The 20,880-nt window shown below is 33.1% G+C and overlaps 1 protein-coding gene across 5 annotated transcripts in view; it reads left to right on the top strand.

The window, feature by feature from the left end:
- Nucleotides 1-20,880, top strand: part of LOC129750167 (cGMP-dependent protein kinase, isozyme 2 forms cD5/T2) — a 692,362-nt gene that overhangs the window by 527,697 nt on the left and 143,785 nt on the right. The gene's annotated exons all lie outside the window — the stretch shown is intronic.

The raw sequence follows: 20,880 nt of genomic DNA, 5'->3' as shown, positions 1-20,880 counted from the left end.
ATGGTTGGTGTCAGGTTTTAAGATCAAATGTTACTTGCAGTTCTGTGGAGCAGCGAAGCCTGAAAAAAATAATAAGGCTGTGATTACTGACAATACGGTAGACTTGATAAATCATTTCCGTTTAGTTACAGAAACGAGTAAATTGTGGATGCCTGCACTAAACTGGCGTTGTTTCCAGATGAATTCTTCCGTGTTTGTGCAAGTGCATCAGGACAGCACCGAGGAGAGCAGTTACATAAACGCAGCTTTCTCGATTATTGAGTTGATGTAGCGCACCTTCATTTATAGCCTCAATCGGGTCCTCAGCAGTTATAATTTCGATGGGATATTTTTCCGTTTCCCGTTCTTCCCTTTTCGAACACATTTTATAGATTTGTTCTGCACCGAGTTTTGAGGATCAGATGGTTTATCTAACCGTCTCTTCACTTTTTTGTGGCACTGGCTTGATTCGAGATAGCTGCAACGAATCCCGAGTCCAATAATATTTCGGTTTGAGCGAGTAGGTAACGGAGATACCGGCTGGTTTCAAAGCAGACCATTTAGCCAACCACAAAGCCATTGGTTCTGCTGCACACACGCGTGAATGTTTGTTTTTTCCTCCCGATGGTTCTTGATTCAGCTGCAGATGCCCGGATCGCGAAAACAAAATTCAAGTCCATTGTTTACCTTTTTTTGTTTTGACGAGATACACGCTGGAAAATAAATGACGATAATTCACAAGTGTTAACCCAACAAGGCTGAATAAAAATGTATCTCATTAATACAAACATTCAGAAAGGGCATAAAATCATTTGAATAAAATTGGTTATGAATGTATGGAATGCGGAAAAACAGAACTAAGTCGAGCCTTATTTTATTCTCGCGCTTAAGTGCTGGAATGGAATAGTCCACTTTCGGTGGGCGGAAAGTGCCGCTCCTTTATTGCAGGATATTTAGTCGGGTAAAATCCTTAAAATTAAATCGATCAATCCTTGCCTCGAGCCGTCAATTAAACTGGTTTGAAACAAAGAAATTTGAGTAGAAATACCTTTTTTTTTATTTTGTTTTAATTTGGATCCACAAAGCTTTATTTATTTAGGAATTTTATAACGTTGTTCAAAATATTGTCAGTAAAACATTAACTACATAGGTGCAATCTTTTCGAAATTTGAAAAGAAAAACGCAAAGGTAATAAAAATGGATGAATCAGAAATTGAGCAATATTGACCAAAAAAAAAAGGAATGAAACAAAAAAACAAGAAACATTAAACAGAGCACTGCAATGAGTTTTTTTTTTAATTTTTTTTGTGAGTAAGTAGGGGATGTGGGATACCGCAAGACGATCATATTTCCGTTCCATATTCGAGTCAATAAATCTATTACCAACGTATGAGAACACCCATCAGAACACCCCTCGTCGATGTACGATGAGTTACCATCTGTCACTCAATTCGCCCCACGCGTGTACGCCGTCTCGCTCAACTCAGGCAGTCGAGCCCAAACAGGTTTCCCGAACGCACGCGAAGCAGGCAACGCTTCATCGACATCGCCACACAGTTTCCGCCGCCATGCCTGAGCTCACTTCAGGTAAAAGGCCAGTTTCCAGACCTCTTGCTTCCATCCGGAACCGGATTGCACACCATCCATTGTGGGGCTCTGGGAGCAGTATCAAGGTGCACTCAACTTCCTTCGAGACAATAACGTGGAACGCCAGGTCGAAAATATTACTAAATCTATCCTGGAAGCAGCAGAGTTTCAATTCCTAAGTCAAATGGAATTCTCGGGAAGAAGTGTGTCCCTTGGTGGAATAAGGACATTGCGGAACACGTGAGAAAACGGAGGAAAGCTTTGAGGCAGCTAAAAGCCAATAGATCAAACCCCGATCAATTGATGAGTAATTATCGAAATATCAATGCTGCTGCGAAAGAAGCTATTACGACAGCGAAAAGAAAAAACTGGGAAGAACTTGCGGGTAACTTTTCGTCACAGACCCCATTGAAAGAAATGTGGAGTAACTACCGGAAAGTTCAAGGTAAGAAAAGGAGCAACCAAATCAACTCGATCCATTACCAGGGCGAAACAGCAAATGACCCTCAGGCCATCAGCGAGATGCTAGGCGACGCATTCGAAAAAGTATCTAGTGAAAGCGCGTATAACGAAAATTTCCTCAACTATAAACACCAAATCGAATCCGATCCGTTATCCATTCCCGTCGATTCAGGCTACCACAACCAAAACTTCAGTATGTATGAGCTCGACGAAGCCCTTGAAGGTTTGAAAGGATCCACACCAGGACCAGACAATATCCATTACGCGATGATCTCACATCTACCCCTTGATGGAAAAACTCTGCTCCTAGAAACATACAATCGCTTATGGGATGAATCAGTATACCCTCAGGAATGGACGAAATCGCTCGTTGTGCCGATCTTCAAAGGTAAAGGACAACGCACAGATGCTCTCAACTATCGCCCAATCTACCTTAACAGCTGCATTGGAAAGGTATTCGAAAGGATGATTAATAATCGTCTTGTTCATCTTCTGGAAACAAAAAGACTGTTTTACAACCACCAATACGCTTTTCGAAAAGGCAGAAGCACAGCAGATCATCTGTGCACTCTGGAGAAAAATATTCGCGTTGCTTTCAGCGAAAACAAAATAGCCCAAGTAGCCTTTTTGGATATTAGCAAAGCCTACGACACCACCTGGCGCAGACTTTGCCTCGAACAGCTAATTAGTAATAACATCGGCGGAAAAATGGTTAGTTTCCTTCAAGAAATGCTACGCAACAGATCATTCCAGGTTTTGATCAATGGAAAATCGTCAAGCGACAAGGCTATGGAAACAGGACTCTGTCAAGGGTCCGTGTTAAGCGTAACCATGTTTCTTCTGGCGATAAATACACTCACCAACTACCTACCAACAAATATCCAGTGCTTGATTTATGCTGACGATGTAGTTTTGATCGCAATTGGCGAAAACGCTGATCAAACCGAAGGAAAACTCCAGACAGCATTGAATCAATTAGGAAATTGGGAAACAAAAACAGGATTCAAAATATCAGCAGGAAAAAGTGCAACTGTTTTTATCGCTCACCGCATAAGAAGAAACCGTCAAATCCAACCACGCTGACTCTGAATGGTGTGTTAATACCGCGTAAAAATCAACACAAATGTTTAGGCGTTACCTTCGACCAACATTTGAAATATCGAGCCCACGCTGAAGAGATGAAAGCTGCTTGCCAACAAAGAGTCTTGTTCATTCGGAGTATAGCTGCTAGGACCTGGGGAGGAGATAGAAATACCCTTTTAAAACTGTACAGGGCAACAATACTGGAAAAACTTTTGTACGCAGCCCCAATCTTATCAGCCATGGAAGGTAAAATATTCCAATCTTTGGAAACCGTACACAACGCAGGACTTCGAGCGATATCGCATCCACAGATCAATCTTCACAGACGGATCCAAACAAGACTTGAAGTGTGGCTATGGCATAGTAAGTGAAGATTATGTGTTTCGAATGCGACTGAACAGCATAAGTAGCATTTTTGCAGCGGAAAGCGCAGCAGTGGAACGAGCACTGTCCTGGATAGTTGACCAGCAAGTACCTCGAGCTTACTTCTTATGTACAGACTCGATGAGTGTTGTGATAAACCTCGAAAAGTGCAAGATAAACTCCAGATGGAAAGACTCTGTACAAGTCCTGCACAATCGAATCGTCGAAATGGGATCCGAAATAGTCTTTTGTTGGGTTCCCAGCCATATCGGGATCCCCGGAAACGAAAGAGCTGACTTCGAAGCAAAAAAGGCTTTGGAATTGCCAGAGCAAGTCGATCAAGTAGTCGACTACAAGGAAATACGAAAAGTTGTCAAGTCACAGTTCACGAACCGATGGCAGATGCAATGGCACACAAGTCTGAACAATAAATTGCGCGAAGTTAAAAACACCGTTCTACCCTTTAAAGCAGCCATATTGGGAAATCGAAAAGATGACGTTATACTAGCTCGGTTACGTATTGGACACACACTGCTCACACATGCTTTCCTTTTGGACAGAGTAGACCGCCCGCTTTGCCCCAGATGCAACGAAGTTTTGACCGTCAAACATATTATCGCAACGTGCCCACAACTGGAAGAAGAACGAATCAACCACGGAGTGCCGGGTAATCTTCGAGAGGCGTTGGCAGACAACAGAGAAATGGCAATGAAAGTGATAGAATATTTAAAATCCATTCAATTGTATAACAAAATTTAGCATTAATTTGTAACAAAGAAATAGCGAGGGACCGAATGTCAAAAAGGTCCTTAATAAAAAAAAAAAAAAAAAAATACCAAAAATTACACAAATTACAAAAATAACAAAAATGACAAAAATTACAAAAATTACTAAAATTACAAAAATTACAAAAAAAAAACAAAAATTATAAAAATAACAAAAATAACAAAAATGACAAAAAAAACCAAAATTACAAAAATTTCAAATATTTTAAAAATAACAATAATTACACAAATTTAAAAAAATATCAAAATTACAAAAATTACAAAAATTACAAAAATTGCAAAAATTACAAAAATAACAAAAATTACAAAAATTACAAAAATTACAAAAATTACAAAAAATACAAAAATTACAAAAATTACAAAATTTATAAAAATAACAAAAATTGCAAAAACTACAAAAATTACAAAAACTACAAAAATTACAAAAATTACAAAAATTACTAAAATTACAAAAAAATTACAAAAATTTCAAAAATAACAATAATTAAAAAAATAAAAAAAATTACAAAAATAACAAAAATAACAAAAAAAAACCAAAATTACAAAGATTTCAAAAATTTCAAAAATAACAATAATTACAAAAATAAAAAAAAATATCAAAATTACAAAAATTACAAAATTTACAAAAATTACAAAAATTACAAAAATTACAAAAATTACAAAAATTACAAAAATTACAAAAATTACAAAAATTACAAAAATTACAAAAATTACAAAAATTACAAAAATTACAAAAATTACAAAAATTACAAAAATTACAAAAATTACAAAAATTACAAAAATTACAAAAATTACAAAAATTACAAAAATTACAAAAAATTACAAAAATTACAAAAATTACAAAAATTAAAAAATAACAAAAATTACAAAAATTACAAAAATTACAAAAATTACAAAAATTACAAAAATTACAAAAATTACAAAAATTACAAAAATTACAAAAATTACAAATATTACAAAAATTAAAAAATTACAAAATTTACAAAAATAACAAAAATTACAAAAATTACAAAAAATAACAAAAATTACAAAAATTACAAAAATAACAAAAATTACAAAAATTACAAAAATTACAAAAATTACAAAAATTACAAAAATTACAAAAATTACAAAAATTACAAAAATTACAAAAAAATACAAAAATTACAAAAAATACAAAAATTACAACAATAACAAAAATTACAAAAATTACAAAAATTACAAAAATTACAAAAATTACAAAAATTACAAAAATTACAAAAATTACAAAAATTACAAAAATTACAAAAATTACAAAAATTACAAAAATTAAAAAATTACAAAATTTACAAAAATAACAAAAATTACAAAAATTACAAAAAATAACAAAAATTACAAAAATTACAAAAATAACAAAAATTACAAAAATTACAAAAATTACAAAAATTACAAAAATTACAAAAATTACAAAAATTACAAAAATTACAAAAATTACAAAAAAATACAAAAAATACAAAAATTACAAAAAATACAAAAATTACAACAATAACAAAAATTACAAAAATTACAAAAATTACAAAAATTACAAAAATTACAAAAATTACAAAAATTACAAAAATTACAAAAATTACAAAAATTACAAAAATTACAAAAATTACAAAAATTACAAAAATTACAAAAATTACAAAAATTACAAAAATTACAAAAATTACAAAAATTACAAAAATTACAAAAATTACAAAAATTACAAAAATTACAAAAATTACAAAAATTACAAAAATTACAAAAATTACAAAAATTACAAAAATTACAAAAATTACAAAAATTACAAAAATTACAAAAATTACAAAAATTACAAAAATTACAAAAATTACAAAAATTACAAAAATTACAAAAATTACAAAAATTACAAAAATTACAAAAATTACAAAAATTACAAAAATTACAAAAATTTCAAAAATTACAAAATAACAAAAATTACAAAAATTACAAAAATTACAAAAATTACAAAAATTACAGAAATTACAAAAATTACAAAAATTACAAAAATAACAAAAATTACAAAAATTACAAAAATTACAAAAATTACAAAAATTACAAAAATTACAAAAATTACAAAAATTACAAAAATTACAAAAATTACAAAAATTACAAAAACTACAAAAATTACAAAAATTACAAAAATTACAAAAATTACAAAAATTACAAAAATTACAAAAATTACAAAAATTACAAAAATTACAAAAATTACAAAAATTACAAAAATTACAAAAATTACAAAAATAACAAAAATTACAAAAATAACAAAAATAACAAAAATAACAAAAATTACAAAAATTACAAAAATTACAAAAATTACAAAAATTACAAAAATTACAAAAATTACAAAAATTACAAAAATTACAAAAATTACAAAAATTACAAAAATTACAAAAATTACAAAAATTACAAAAATTACAAAAATTACAAAAATTACAAAAATTACAAAAATTACAAAAATTACAAAAGATACAAAAATTACAAAAATTACAAAAATTACATTAAAAAAATTACAAAAATTACAAAACCTACATAGCTTGTATGCAACAAAATTTCATACTATATCATTGCACAAAACTTATAAATCAAGTAATTTTAATCGAAAAATTCAATAAAATCAAGTAAACATAAGCTGAAATAACTCCAATCTTCAACTGTTTGCTTTTTGGGCTTGTAATCTTTCGGATAATTGATTTTTTTTTTCGAAATTTACATAAAATACTTCAAACATTATTTCTATTATCTTTATAAGCTTTTCCTTCGTGATTTTCGGAAATTTAGAAAGAGGGGTGACAAAAGATGAAATTGATATTTGTTTCAGCCTTATTGGCAGAATTAGTTATTAAAGAGTTTATACAAATATTTTAATCGAAAGGTTTTGTTCGTTTCGAACTTTTTCATCAAACTTATCTAAATTTTCGACATTATCGTTTTAAAATCTATGTAAATATTGGCTTAATGAAATTTTGATTCAACAAAATGTGAGAGATTTTACTTTATTTCAGATAAACCGTTGCCCATTCACTTACACAGCAAATTTATGATTGCTGGAATCCAGCAAAACTTTGCTGGTTTTTGTTATGCTGAATTTCCATCAAAACCATCAAACCAAATGTCCTTGCTGCTTTTTTCAGCGGCTTGTCTGAGCGGAACCAAAAATTGAATTAAGTCTGTAAAACAAGAAAAGATTTGCCAATTTTGTTGTATTTTTTTTTAGCAAAATGATCTACTTATCGAATGTTTTGCTTTAAAAAGTTTGACTTTAATTTAAAAAGTTTGCGTTTGCTTTCTGGTAGCAAACTCTGACCTCTTAATTTTTTCAAAACCAAAAGTTAACTTTCGAAAATAACGAAGTTCCAAATCTGACAGCTCGATTGCTGATTTTCCAGCAATAATGATCTATTAATACTGATGTTATGAAATCGCTTGGTACATCTTTGTACCTGAAAATGATCACATTTTCATATGTGATGAAAGAAATTAGAGAAACATGAACTATCAAAGAACGAAAGAACATAAGCCGTAAATATCATGAAAATTTCGAAAAAGATACAACGGCTCACCGACAGGACTTGAACCTGCAATCTCCGCTTCGGTACAACGGCGCGTTAGCCAATTCCACCACGGTGAACGTGATGGAACCGGCGAACACGAGCAATCGAGCTCTGCCGATCAACTGCTGGACCTTCTATCGAAACACCATGTATATCCCGCATCAGCGTTACCACATATACAGATTTTTCTGAATCATACAGATTTTTTTGAAATTTTTAAACCAAGAATCTGTATATACAGATTACAGATTATTGGAAATTTATACAGATTTTATACAGATTTTCAGCAAATCAATTTATTTCCAAGATATTTTGAGCAAATCGATAATAATTTTTTTTGATGATCCAACGTTCAAGCCATCTTCAATTGTCACACCCGCAAATTTGAACAATAAACGAAAAAAGGACCTTTGTTCGAAAATCATATTCCAAGATCGGATATTACAATCCGTTTTTCTCGCAGTATAACTGAGTGCAGCCCAGGGGTGGAAAACAGAAGAAAAAAAACAAAAACAATTTTGTTTCATCAGAATGACCATTCTTAAACCCTTTTTTTAAGTCGTTTAGAGAGCTTTGCATTGGATAAGTTTACAAGTTTCACCAAACTGAACATGCTTCATCTATGAAACAACAGCTTTGTTGATATTTTTTTGGTTGCGTCACGAATTTTTATCATTAACGATTACAAATATTTCCAAAAAGTCCTCAATATATTGTCTGTTGCACTGCAAGTTTCATGCAATTATTGCAATTTCAGCCATTCGTTAAAAATTAAACCAAAAAGCAGCTAGCATGTAGCAAAATCTCACTTGGCAAGTATGTTGCTTCCTGAGCCGATGTCCACGAGTTCGAGTCCAAGAGTAAACATCGAACACAGTTGTACCGGATAAGTTTTTCAATAACTGTCCGCCAACTGCAGCGTTGATATAAAGTCGCGAATGCCACAAAGGTGGTAAAACGACTATAATCGAAACAAAAAAAATGTAGCAAAATGACAGGATTAACATTGATCTAACATTAATCTGAAATTCAGTTCAATTTAGCGCGGTACACATTTTTAAAGGACACTATAGTGCAGCATTAATATCCGGAATAACAAAATTTGATACAGATTTCAATACAGATTTTTGAGATTTTTTACAGATAAAAAAGATTTTTTGCCTCGAAAATACAGATTTAAATGTGGCAACGCTGTCCCGCATGTGATCTTTCCCTCTATTGATCTCTCTTGTTTCTCTAACCCCACCCATCGACTCGGGATTTTAGCCGAACGAGCACATGGTCGATTGCTTCGGGTTTGCCGCAACTTACGGTCAGATGAAGAAGCAATCAGTGCCGCTCAAGGTTCCGAGCAGACCAGTTACACAGGGAGGTGTTGCTCTGTTGAAATCAATACTGATGTTATGAAATCGCTTGGTACATCTTTGTACCTGAAAATGATCACATTTTCATATGTGATGAAAGAAATTAGAGAAACATGAACTATCAAAGAACGAAAGAACATAAGCCGTAAATATCATGAAAATTTCGAAAAAGATACAACGGCTCACCGACAGGACTTGAACCTGCAATCTCCGCTTCGGTACATGGGTCGATGGGTGGGGTTAGAGAAACAAGAGAGATCAATAGAGGGAAAGATCACATGCGGGATATACATGGTGTTTCGATAGAAGGTCCAGCAGTTGATCGGCAGAGCTCGATTGCTCGTGTTCGCCGGTTCCATCACGTTCACCGTGGTGGAATTGGCTAACGCGCCGTTGTACCGAAGCGGAGATTGCAGGTTCAAGTCCTGTCGGTGAGCCGTTGTATCTTTTTCGAAATTTTCATGATATTTACGGCTTATGTTCTTTCGTTCTTTGATAGTTCATGTTTCTCTAATTTCTTTCATCACATATGAAAATGTGATCATTTTCAGGTACAAAGATGTACCAAGCGATTTCATAACATCAGTATTGATTTCAACAGAGCAACACCTCCCTGTGTAACTGGTCTGCTCGGAACCTTGAGCGGCACTGATTGCTTCTTCATCTGACCGTAAGTTGCGGCAAACCCGAAGCAATCGACCATGTGCTCGTTCGGCTAAAATCCCGAGTCGATGGGTGGGGTTAGAGAAACAAGAGAGATCAATAGAGGGAAAGATCACATGCGGGATATACATGGTGTTTCGATAGAAGGTCCAGCAGTTGATCGGCAGAGCTCGATTGCTCGTGTTCGCCGGTTCCATCACGTTCACCGTGGTGGAATTGGCTAACGCGCCGTTGTACCGAAACGGAGATTGCAGGTTCAAGTCCTGTCGGTGAGCCGTTGTATCTTTTTCGAAATTTTCATGATATTTACGGCTTATGTTCTTTCGTTCTTTGATAGTTCATGTTTCTCTAATTTCTTTCATCACATATGAAAAAATGATCTATTGCTGGAAAATTTTCAGCAACACGAATCATATCCGTTGGTTTCCAGCAAAAATTTGGAATGCTGGACGTTTCCAGCCATTTATTTGTTTGCTAGAAATCAAATGAAAATCTCAGAAAGAAGATTCTGGTATAGTTCAAATGCTAAGTAAATTTAGTATTTGTAGATGGATTTCAGAAACCTTGGTATAAAACCGCATTAGGAACCTGTTACCTAATATATTTCGACAAAACTCATTTTTTGGCTCATTTGAATCAACAGTAATTTACACAAACCGCTTGGAACAACATTTGCCATCGAATTTCCAAACAAGGGTCCTCTATTAAATTTCAGGGGTTATTTATTTACCTTTTCGAATGAGCCTCTGTACACATGCAATCTGCATACTAAACTAGTCGATAATCGAACGGCTATTAGCGGTATTTTTAACCAATAATGCACGGTACCGTCGCTCTTTTCCTTCTCGCTAAGGTCATTCAAGACCGCGAACTTAAAATTATCGAAACGAAAGCGAAAATTCATGCCTTCGTTTTGCTAGTTTTTTTTCGTCTTCTATGAATCGCATTTCGTTTCGCATTTACGCTGACGATTGACGATGTCTGATGTGTTTTGCCTCTTCCAAACAAACCTGTTCGACGTGAATGCGATTCATGGCAATTTTTTGTAGCTTCTTCGCCGCGATCCTCTTCTCCCGACTTGCCATTGTAATTGCACACGGGGTAAATTTGATGATTGAACCGATTTGACGGTGAATTGCCCCTGAAATTGCAAGTAGCATAAAATGATCCTCATTTCGGGCGAATTCATATTTCCGATTGATTACCTATTGCTGTCGGCAGCTGCCTGCCTGCATCCATTAAGCTTTTTGCACGGGGTGAAAGTTCGTGTCGATGTTATAGACCGAGGTCACGGAAAATTGAAAACGGAATATAAAATTAGATGATTTTTTATTGAGATCGCTGCATTGAGATCACCTTCTCGGAAGGAGTTTTACCCTCTTCGAATGTTCTGATGATTTAGATCCGGGTGAGATTAATGAATATCTTAACGGAGCTGAGGTTGGGGATTCGACGAAGCCATTTATAAAAAGTAGTGAGTCATACCACCAAAGGTATTTTTTTTTAAATGTGTGAGTCATCAGCATATAGCGAATCTAATTTACATAAAATACTTCTGCTTCTACAATCCACAACTGTTAACAGATTGTAAATTCATGTTGTTAAATACATAAAACAAATCCATTTGATTTGTTTTCGTTTAAATTTTTTCCTTTAACAGAAATATTGAATAGAAATGAAATGAAATATAATGAATATCAGTTACTAAACAAATAAAAAAAATCAAGTTGGGATAAAGTTGTTTGATCTTTTACGATGGTACATCTCAGGTATACGCAGGTGACATGGAACTATTTCTTATAGAGAAAAACTACGAAGACTTCGTATCACAAAAAAAAATTTCCAGATTCAAAAATCCACAAATATTGAACGTTAAGAATTACTATAAAGATAATTAATTACCGTTAATGACATTATTGGCTGTGCCAGCATTGGCGTAGAGATAAAAGATGCTTGTTCTAGTTCCTCTCAATCTCATCCCAGTTCGGCGCAGTTCTTCATAATTTTATGAAGAGTTTACTCACCGTTCGTTCGGAAAAAAGTAGGCGTTTGCTGAATTGTCAAGACGTGTGTCAATATTTTACAGCCGAATAGTAAAATATTGATCCATTTCTGAGCTTATTTGGGCGATCACATAGCATCTTTTTGTTCATTCGCACTACAAGTTTCCGTTTGTGGGGCGAATCACGCTTGGCCTACTAACGTGTAGTGGTAAATTCAACTATCCCTGTTTCTACCACTTCATAAAAGTTGGTCCGGTTTGAACGAAAATTCTGTGTGTGATGATAATGCTTCAAATAAAAACTACCCGCTCATTTTCACCATCTTTTATTTTTTCTAACTTTCTATCCGTCTATAAAGTTTCATAATCTTGAAATGTTCTTCTTTACAAAGTCACTTAAGAGTTAAGACACAAAGACTTTACACTTTTCACCGATAAGGCCGATAAACTAATCAAAAAGTTCTTCAATTAGATTTATCACATGACGGATGTTCTGATTTCAAATTTATTATGATAACTTCGAAATTCAAAATCCATTCCTGTGTTAGCTATACAATGCTTAATCCATTCGCAAACGTAATGCGTAAAATGTACGCATTATGTGTTACATGACAATTTGCGGCCAAAATACAATCTTTGAATCGCAATAATTTTTTTTTTGTTAAGTCCAATCGTGTTACAGTGTTCGGGTAAAATATTTGTTTTAATTTAGGTTTTAAGAAAAGTATTCATAGAAAACTACCAATCTGTGCATAAAAAAAGTAATTAATTAAAAACTAGTATTTTTGCTCCTCTCGAGTAAAATTCCTTAAAAACCCGTTCAGCTTGAGATTCAAGTAAACGCTCCCCATCCATGATCGAATCTTACTGAAATTTGGCATATGATCTTTTGAAAAGCTAATGATCAATTTAAACTTGCAGCGAGTGAGATTTTTCATGTTTAATTTTTTCTATACTAAGATTCGATAAATGCGGTTCGATAAATTATTTAAAAATGCAAACATTACTGTTATAAAAAGGTAGATAGAATTTCTTCAATTATCAACCGGTTTTGAATTGACATTCAAGGACCATATAAAAGCAGATTTTTTAAATTTTATCATGGAGTTTAAAACTGCCGATAAAACAAGTTCTCGTTAAAAAAAATGCTTTTTTTCATAATTGTTTCTATCATAAATTCACCAATATCGACAATATAATTGATCATACGCAAAAATGAAGTTGATATGATCGTTTTTGAATTTATTCACCTTTAATATGCAAAAAAGAGATTTTTAATTTATGCCATACAGTCCGAAATCTTTAAATCTAAGTATCTACAAGTATTTTTTTTACAAAATTTTGTAATTGGAGCATAACTCAAATACTGTTCTACTGAGATGTTTTTGAATTTAATTTTCGAATTTGACACACGATTTTCCATTTTGTAAACTAGTATTATTTTCAGAACAGAGAAAATAATCGAAACTACAAACTTTATTTGAAATTTTGTTCCACATTCAGATTTGCAATCCTCACACAGTGGGGAAGAACCTCCTTTGTGCTGGCCAAAACATTGTAACTTCTTTAAACCAGCTAATAGATGTTTGATGTCTTCGGATAAAATTTTCTGGGTAATAAAAGCTATCTCATCGGCAAGTTGATTATATTCTAGCTAAATATCTGAATTCGTTTCTAAAACGTAACTACTAAATTGAATATTTACGTCAGAAAAATGATGGTATGTTCACCTTACCTTGATTATGGTAACTTCAAAACGAAAAACAATTCCATTTCACATAATTTTGTTTATTATAGATGAGACACTGCCCAATAGACTTAGTCGATTTGGGGTCATTTTTGAATTTCTCAAACCCTGGGGTCTAAAAAGCTTCGTTTTGAACCAAAGACGAAACAAAAATGATGTTTTTTTAAGTACAAAATATTCAATTTTCCCATACAAACAAAAAAGTTCAAATTTACTCATGTAAACGTTACTTAAAAATTCTACAAAAAATCATGGATGAGTTTTGAACCAATACGAAGCTTTTTAGACCCCAGGGTTTGAGAAATTCAAAAATGACCCGAAATCGACTCAGTCTACTGCCCAATTCAACGCACTTTTCACAAGAAAATCCATAGGGTGGTTCCAAACACTTGAAGTTTGTGTAAATAAACACGTCTAATCGTTAAAATTTATCCAAAAATATCGAACTTCGATTTCTTTTAGAATAAATGTTAAAAATTTCTTCCAAACTCAACGCGGAAAAAAATTGGATGGATTTAACGATTTTGAGACAATTTTTTATAGTTTTCGAATTTTAGAATTTGAATAAAATTTTGTAATTAAATAGAAAAACCAATCCTAATAACCATAAATGCTTTCGGCAACACTTTGAACATTTACAAATGCTTTGAAATGAAGATGATTTTCTTAAGTATGTTTGAATCAGATATAAGAAGCAGTGTTCAGTTCAGTGATGATTGCTCCGATTTTTTTAGCATTTTTTTGTATCTCCTTCAATATAATGGGTGTTTAAATTTCAAAATAGTTGACATTTTATTCTTCTTTAAAATTTCAGCTGTTAGCTCAACAATTTTTTTCATTTATTACTTGACTTAACTGAACTTAATTTATTTATTTGTAATCTTGTGATCAAAATAAAATAAACCATTTTGATGCGAATTGCCGACTACATTTTATTAGCCATCATTCATACCAAAGATTTTTTAAGCTTCAAAAACAGAAGAAATGTAGCTGTTGTCTGACATTTGTAAATCTGCTTTAACAATATCTTACGCACATAATTCGAGTTCATATATGTTAATTCTTGCTATCGAAACTATTTTCGTCAGAAAGATAATTTAATATAGATTATAAAGTAGTTATTGCATGAGCGCTATTGAAATTTTCCATGAATCTTCTCTAGAAATTGATGACTAACTACTCCGCTCACTGAGTATTTGGAAAAGTCTCTGCAGAAAAAAACAAGTTTAAAATTCTAATAAAAACTTAACATTATTTCTTGATGAATTGAAGTAAAAAATTTAAAGTGTTATTCAACTCACAAAGATCTAAAACTAAACAGTAGACTCTCATTCCAAGAATGAGTAACTGAGAAAAAATATTAAAATTTCATGATAAACACAAAAAAAAAGTTAAGTTATTCATCTTAATATCTAACTCCACGTGGAATTTTGCTGAAAACATATGCTTTGAGATGTGTGAAATTTTTGAAAATCTTTGCATTTTTTTTGTTGTACTATTCTTCTCGCTACAACTAAAATGAGGTATTTTTAAAATTTAAATTCTTAAAGTTTTACTAATATTAAAAAAAAACTCAAAAATTTAATATATTTGGTTAACGATTTGGTTGAATAAGTTGTATTTTGTATTGGTATAAAATATAATTTTTTTAAAGGTATAAATTTTTTCACATCTTTCACAATAAATCTACCCCAGTTTTTCCTACTTATCAAGTTGCATGAAACGTCGATTTTTTTTAAATTCATCAATCAATCTTATTTCCAAAAATATAAATATCAAATTTTTCACCCTCCTAATAAAAAATGAGGTTATGCCCAAGCTTTTCTAGGTTCTGTCTCACAGTGCCTTAAGTTTTTATGCAGAAATCAGACATTAAACTGGAACGATATGGGGCCATTTTTGATTTTCTCAAACTCTGGGGTCCGAAAAGCTTCGTTTTGGTAAGAAACTTATCCATGATTTTTTGCAAAATTTTTAAGTAACTTTTTTAAGAGTAAATTTGAATTTTTAAGTTTGTACGGCAAAATTAAATATTTCGTACTGAAAAATCTACATAATTTTTGTATCTTCTGGGGAACCTAGTCTGCTTATGGTTTTGGGCCAATTTATAAATTTTCTTAGGGAAATTTTCCGCTGAACAACTTTGTCCGGGACCATAACTTCGTATCTTATTGGGCAAAACAGTTATAAGCTGTTTAACAGGGGTATGTCTTTTGCCAATGAAAAACAATAAATTCAACTGACATCACTGCTGGTGCCTTGCGAAATATTCGATGAAAAGTACTCATGTAATAACTCACTAGGCACCCAGCAGTGATGTCAATTGAATTTATTGTTTTTCAATGTCAAAAGACATGCGCCCATTCAACACTTAATAACTTGTTTGTCTGATGAGATACGAAATTAGGGTCTTCGATAAAGTTGTTCAGCTGAAAATTACCTTTGAAGAATTTATAAAATGGCACAAAAACCACTACTACTCTCGGTTAAGAAAAAAAAAACCAAAATGATATTGATTATCCAGTACAAAATATTCAATTTTCACATACAAACCTAAAAGTTTAAATTTACTCATGTAAGCGTTACTTAAAAATTCTGCAAAAGGTCATGGATGAGTTCTGAACCAAAACGAAGCATTTTAGACCCCAGGGTTTGAGAAATTCAAAAATGACCCTAAATCGACGTAGTCTAATCAGACATGAAAAAGTTTCACAATGCATCAGTCGAAATTTATATATTTCAGTCAGACAAGTTTTATCACAAATTAATTAAATTAAAAAAAAAATAAAATTAAAAATAAATAATTGAAAACAGCATAAAAACCAAAAACCGAAAATTCAGAGTTAAAAATGAAGACTACTGATTGAGGCTTCTGATACTTATTGGGATTGAATGTTAATGTTTTCTAGGGGTACGGGATTTAGATTTAGAAATGGTATTGAATAAACAAGTTCCAGTTCGTATTTGAGTTTTACGCTAGTGATCGCAGTTCAGATTCTAATTCAGCTGAAAATTGCAAATTTAGAATTTTATATACTATTTGGATTTTATCTTATTATAAATTTAGACTTAGATTTAAAAATATAACTGTATGGTGGTTATCCACCATGAGTGCACGGATTCACCGCAGTTTCTGCCTAAGTATGTGTTCACATGCATTCTTTAAACTATTAAGTTCGACAAATCTTCAATGCAACGCGTACACCATACCCAGACCCCATGGCTTCGTATGAACTGTTATGGATGAATGTATTGTGTTGATGTAGGTTTATTATGGAAGAACGAGTCAATCAGGTGGGCTAGTTTGCTTACAGGTATTCCGGCATCCGTGTATATACCAGGCCAGCTGGGAACTGATTGAAAATTCTTATTATATAGTCAGTCAGTGAGGAAACACATCTTACCTGTCGGCCACTAAAGGGATTCGAACCCAAAAGTTTTCTTGCCGATACCGGGATTCGAAACCCAGTACGCCTGGCATACCAAAACCAGACTCGCGCCAGCCTATCCACTAAACCACATCGGCGCTTACTTAGATTTAAAAATACAACCCGCCAAATATAAATTGTGTAAAATTTTTTTTTATGAAAATTATTCGCAGAAAAAACATGCAAACTTCAGATGAAAAATACTGGTCGGAATTCCATCTTCTGCTGATGGTCCCAAATTATTATGATAATACCCTTCAAGCCGATAGACTAAGGTTGCCAGATTTTTTTTTCCGGAATTATCCGGACCGGACAAATCTATTATATTATATCTTAAAACTTGGCATAATCTGGGTATTTGATTTCAAAATGTTCTACCACAAATCCGGGCAATATCTGGGCAAATTTGGTCAAAACCAAGGTATTATTCAGCACATCAGCAAGTTTTAAATTGTATTTTAGGCTTCCGAAAAACCTTAAACTTGCCATAAAAAATTCCTTTTGAACGTGAAAATTTTGCTGACTGAATGTTTGACTCAAGACACATCTTTGGGTTACATTTAAAAGAGTAGAATTTTTATGAATTACTAGCTGACCCGGTGTGCTTTGCTACAACTTTCAGAATCAAATGATATTTTCAGAAATCATTCAAATTTTTATTGTTTTTGGTATTATTTTAAATCAAATTATGACGAAATTAATAAGCAACCACTATTTAAAGAGAGATTTAGCTGGAGTTTCAAATTGCAACACAAACCATAACTTATATTCTGAATCTTGATTTATAAATATGTTTTAAAGATCTGATAGTTTTCATCTGTTTCCTTAAGTTTCGCCCTAAAAAAGAAGGGTCCCAAATTAATCGTTCGTAAATAATCTAACTTATAAAGTATAGTTGTTTTTGCTTGATATGTTCTGGATTTATTCTAAAAAACTGATTAGAGAGCCCCCCCCCCTGTCCTTCCCTTCACCCCCTGCTGAATGGAGATTGTAATCTTTAATAAATATTTTTTTCGTTCCCAAAAATCCTCTTATATCAAATATAGTTCCATTGGTTGATAAGTATTTAAGCTTTACAACAAAAATTGTATGGAGCCCCTTTCTTTCTTTCCCTCTCTACACTGTAAAGCATAAGAGTCTATAACAATCGTAGAAACATATCTCGTAACCAAGTACCTTTCCATGCCATATTTGTTTCCATTTGTTGGCTTCGTAAGCATAAATTGAGAACATATGCTAACAAAATTGTATTGGGCTCACCTCCCTCCTCCCATGTACCTTCTCACTGAAAGGAGGATGATGTGTCAAATAATCATAGAGTCATTCCAAAATGATGTTCCATGTTAAGTATTGTCCATTTCTCGGATTTTGTAAAATAAAAGTTAAATGTAAGCTTCCCTCTTCCCTTCCTATATTCCAAGCCATGCCAAATTTTGTTTTATTTACGTAGTAAATTTTTGAGTTTTGTATAAACTTGAAAGGAAGTACCATCCCCCTTTCCGTTCTCTTCTTTCAATAGAGGGGTGATAACTTAATATTCATAAAAGTATTTTTCGTACTCAAATACTTTTGATGCCAAATTTGGTTTCATTTGCTCGATTAATTCTCGAGTTATGGAAAAAAAAATGGAAACCCCCCCTTCAACATTTCTCGTATCCAAATACACTCACATGTCAAATATGGTTCAATTTGCTTGATCAGCTCTCCAGTTATACTGAAAATTGTAAGAGAGACCTCGCCTCCCCCTTTTCATCCACCTCTTCGAAAGAGTGAGGGATACCAAATATTCATAGAAGCATTTCTCGTACCCAAATATCGTTCCATGCCAAATTTGGTTCCATTTGCTGTTTTAGTTCTTGAGTTATGCAGAAAAAATTGCATGAAACTCCCCTCCCTCTTTCCTTCCTCCCCGCTGTAAGAAGGAAGGGGTCTCAAACAATCATTAGAACATGTCACGTTCCCAAATACCCGCCCATGCCAAGTTTGGTTCCATTTGCTTAATTACTTTCTTAGTTATGTTGAAAACTATAAAAGAGGCCCCTCCCCCTTTATATCTCTCTACTGGACAGAGGGAGGGGTCTCAAATTATCATAGAAATATTTTTCGTATCCGAATACCCTCCCATGCCAAATTTGGATCCAATATCTTGATTAGTTCTCGAGTTATATGAAAAATTGTAAGGTAGCCCCCCTCCCCCCTTCCTATCACGCCACTGAAAGGAGGGAGGGGTACCAAATATTCATAGAAATATTCCTCGTTCCCAAATACCACCGCATGCCAAATATGAAACCATTTGCTTGATGGGTTCTCGAGTTATGCAAAAAATTGTCTTTTGTTTGGGAGGCCCCTCCCCCCCTTCATGATAGAGGGAGGGGTCTCAAACCACAATAGGAACCTTCCCCTGCCTCCAATACCCCCACCTGCCAAGTTTCACGTAAATCGGTTCAGTAATTTCCGAGTCTATAGGGAACAGACAGACAGACAGACAGACAGACAGACAGACAGACAGACAGACAGACAGACAGACAGATAGACAGACAGACAGACAGACAGAAATTCATTTTTATATATATAGATAGGCGGAAATGATCGACCATAATGGTTTTTTTTTCGATTATAAACTGCTAAAATAATTCAAACTTGATAGATTTCGCTTACTGTATTAGACTGTTTCGATTTAGGGTCATTTTTGAATTTCTCAATCCCAGGGTTCTTAAAAGCTTTGTTTTGGTAAGATACTCATCCATGCTTTTTCGCAGGCTTTTTAATTAACGTTTACATGAGTAAATTTGAAATATTATGTTCGTATGGAAAAAGTGATTATTTTGATCTGAAAATTAAACACCATTTCTGTTTCTTCTGTGGAACCGAGCCTGATAATAAGTTTTAAGAAAATTTATAATTTCTTTTAATGTAATTTTCGCTGAACAGCTGTGTCGAAGACCGTAACTGCGTATTTCATTAGGCAAAAAGTTATTAGCTGTTGAATAGGTACATATATATTTTTGGCATTGAAAAATAACCAATAGATTTGACATCACTGGTGAATCACCAGTGGTGATGCATAGCGAGGTATTCCATGCCTACTTTTCAAGCAATACTTAGCTAGGCACCAGCAATGTTGTCAAATGAATTTATTTTTTTAAATACCACAAGACATATCCCTATTTAACAGCTAATAACTTGTTTGCCTAATCAGGTACGCAGTTAAGGTCTTCAACAAAATTGTTCAGCAAAGCTTTTAAAGTGGAAGAAGTTTTCCTATCCAAAAAAAACATCACAAAATCAATCTCAAAATTAACACAACGACAAATAAAAAAGCAGAATATTTATTGTGCACCCAGTTCCCAGAAAGTACACATCCTTGGTTAATAAAAAAAAAATAGAAAGTGTAAAATCGATAGATAATAAAAGGATTTTTGAAATTCCGTATGTTTTTATTTTTTCATTTACTCCTTCAAGTCCAAATTTCTCTAACAAGTAACATTTCGACATCATTCAGCAGTAAATTTGCGAAAATAATCCATTGAGATACGAGACAAATGAAATGAGTAGCTTTTTGGTTCATAAAATACCACGCATGCGTAGTCGCGCGTTTCCTCCACCTATCACCAACGAATGAGTCCGGTTCCATTTTGTATGATGTGAAAATTCCATTTTTCTATTAATTTGTTCCGAATCTCACCCCGTTGCTAAGATGTCCATCGCGCGCATGGTCCACCGAAATGGTAAAACCCCCCATTTTCCACTAGAGGGTGGGTAAAGAAAATGCTCATTGTTCTTTGCCACTCAACGGTAGCGAATATTTCTTTCGGTTGTCTGTCGAGAGAACAGATCTAAATCGCAAAACCCTGTTTAGCAAATAT

The sequence above is a fragment of the Uranotaenia lowii genome, chromosome 2 (assembly GCF_029784155.1).
Source record: "Uranotaenia lowii strain MFRU-FL chromosome 2, ASM2978415v1, whole genome shotgun sequence".
NCBI classification, from domain to species: domain Eukaryota; kingdom Metazoa; phylum Arthropoda; class Insecta; order Diptera; family Culicidae; genus Uranotaenia; species Uranotaenia lowii.
Note: the sequence above shows the minus strand (reverse complement) of the source record. Positions and strands in the feature narration are given on the sequence as shown.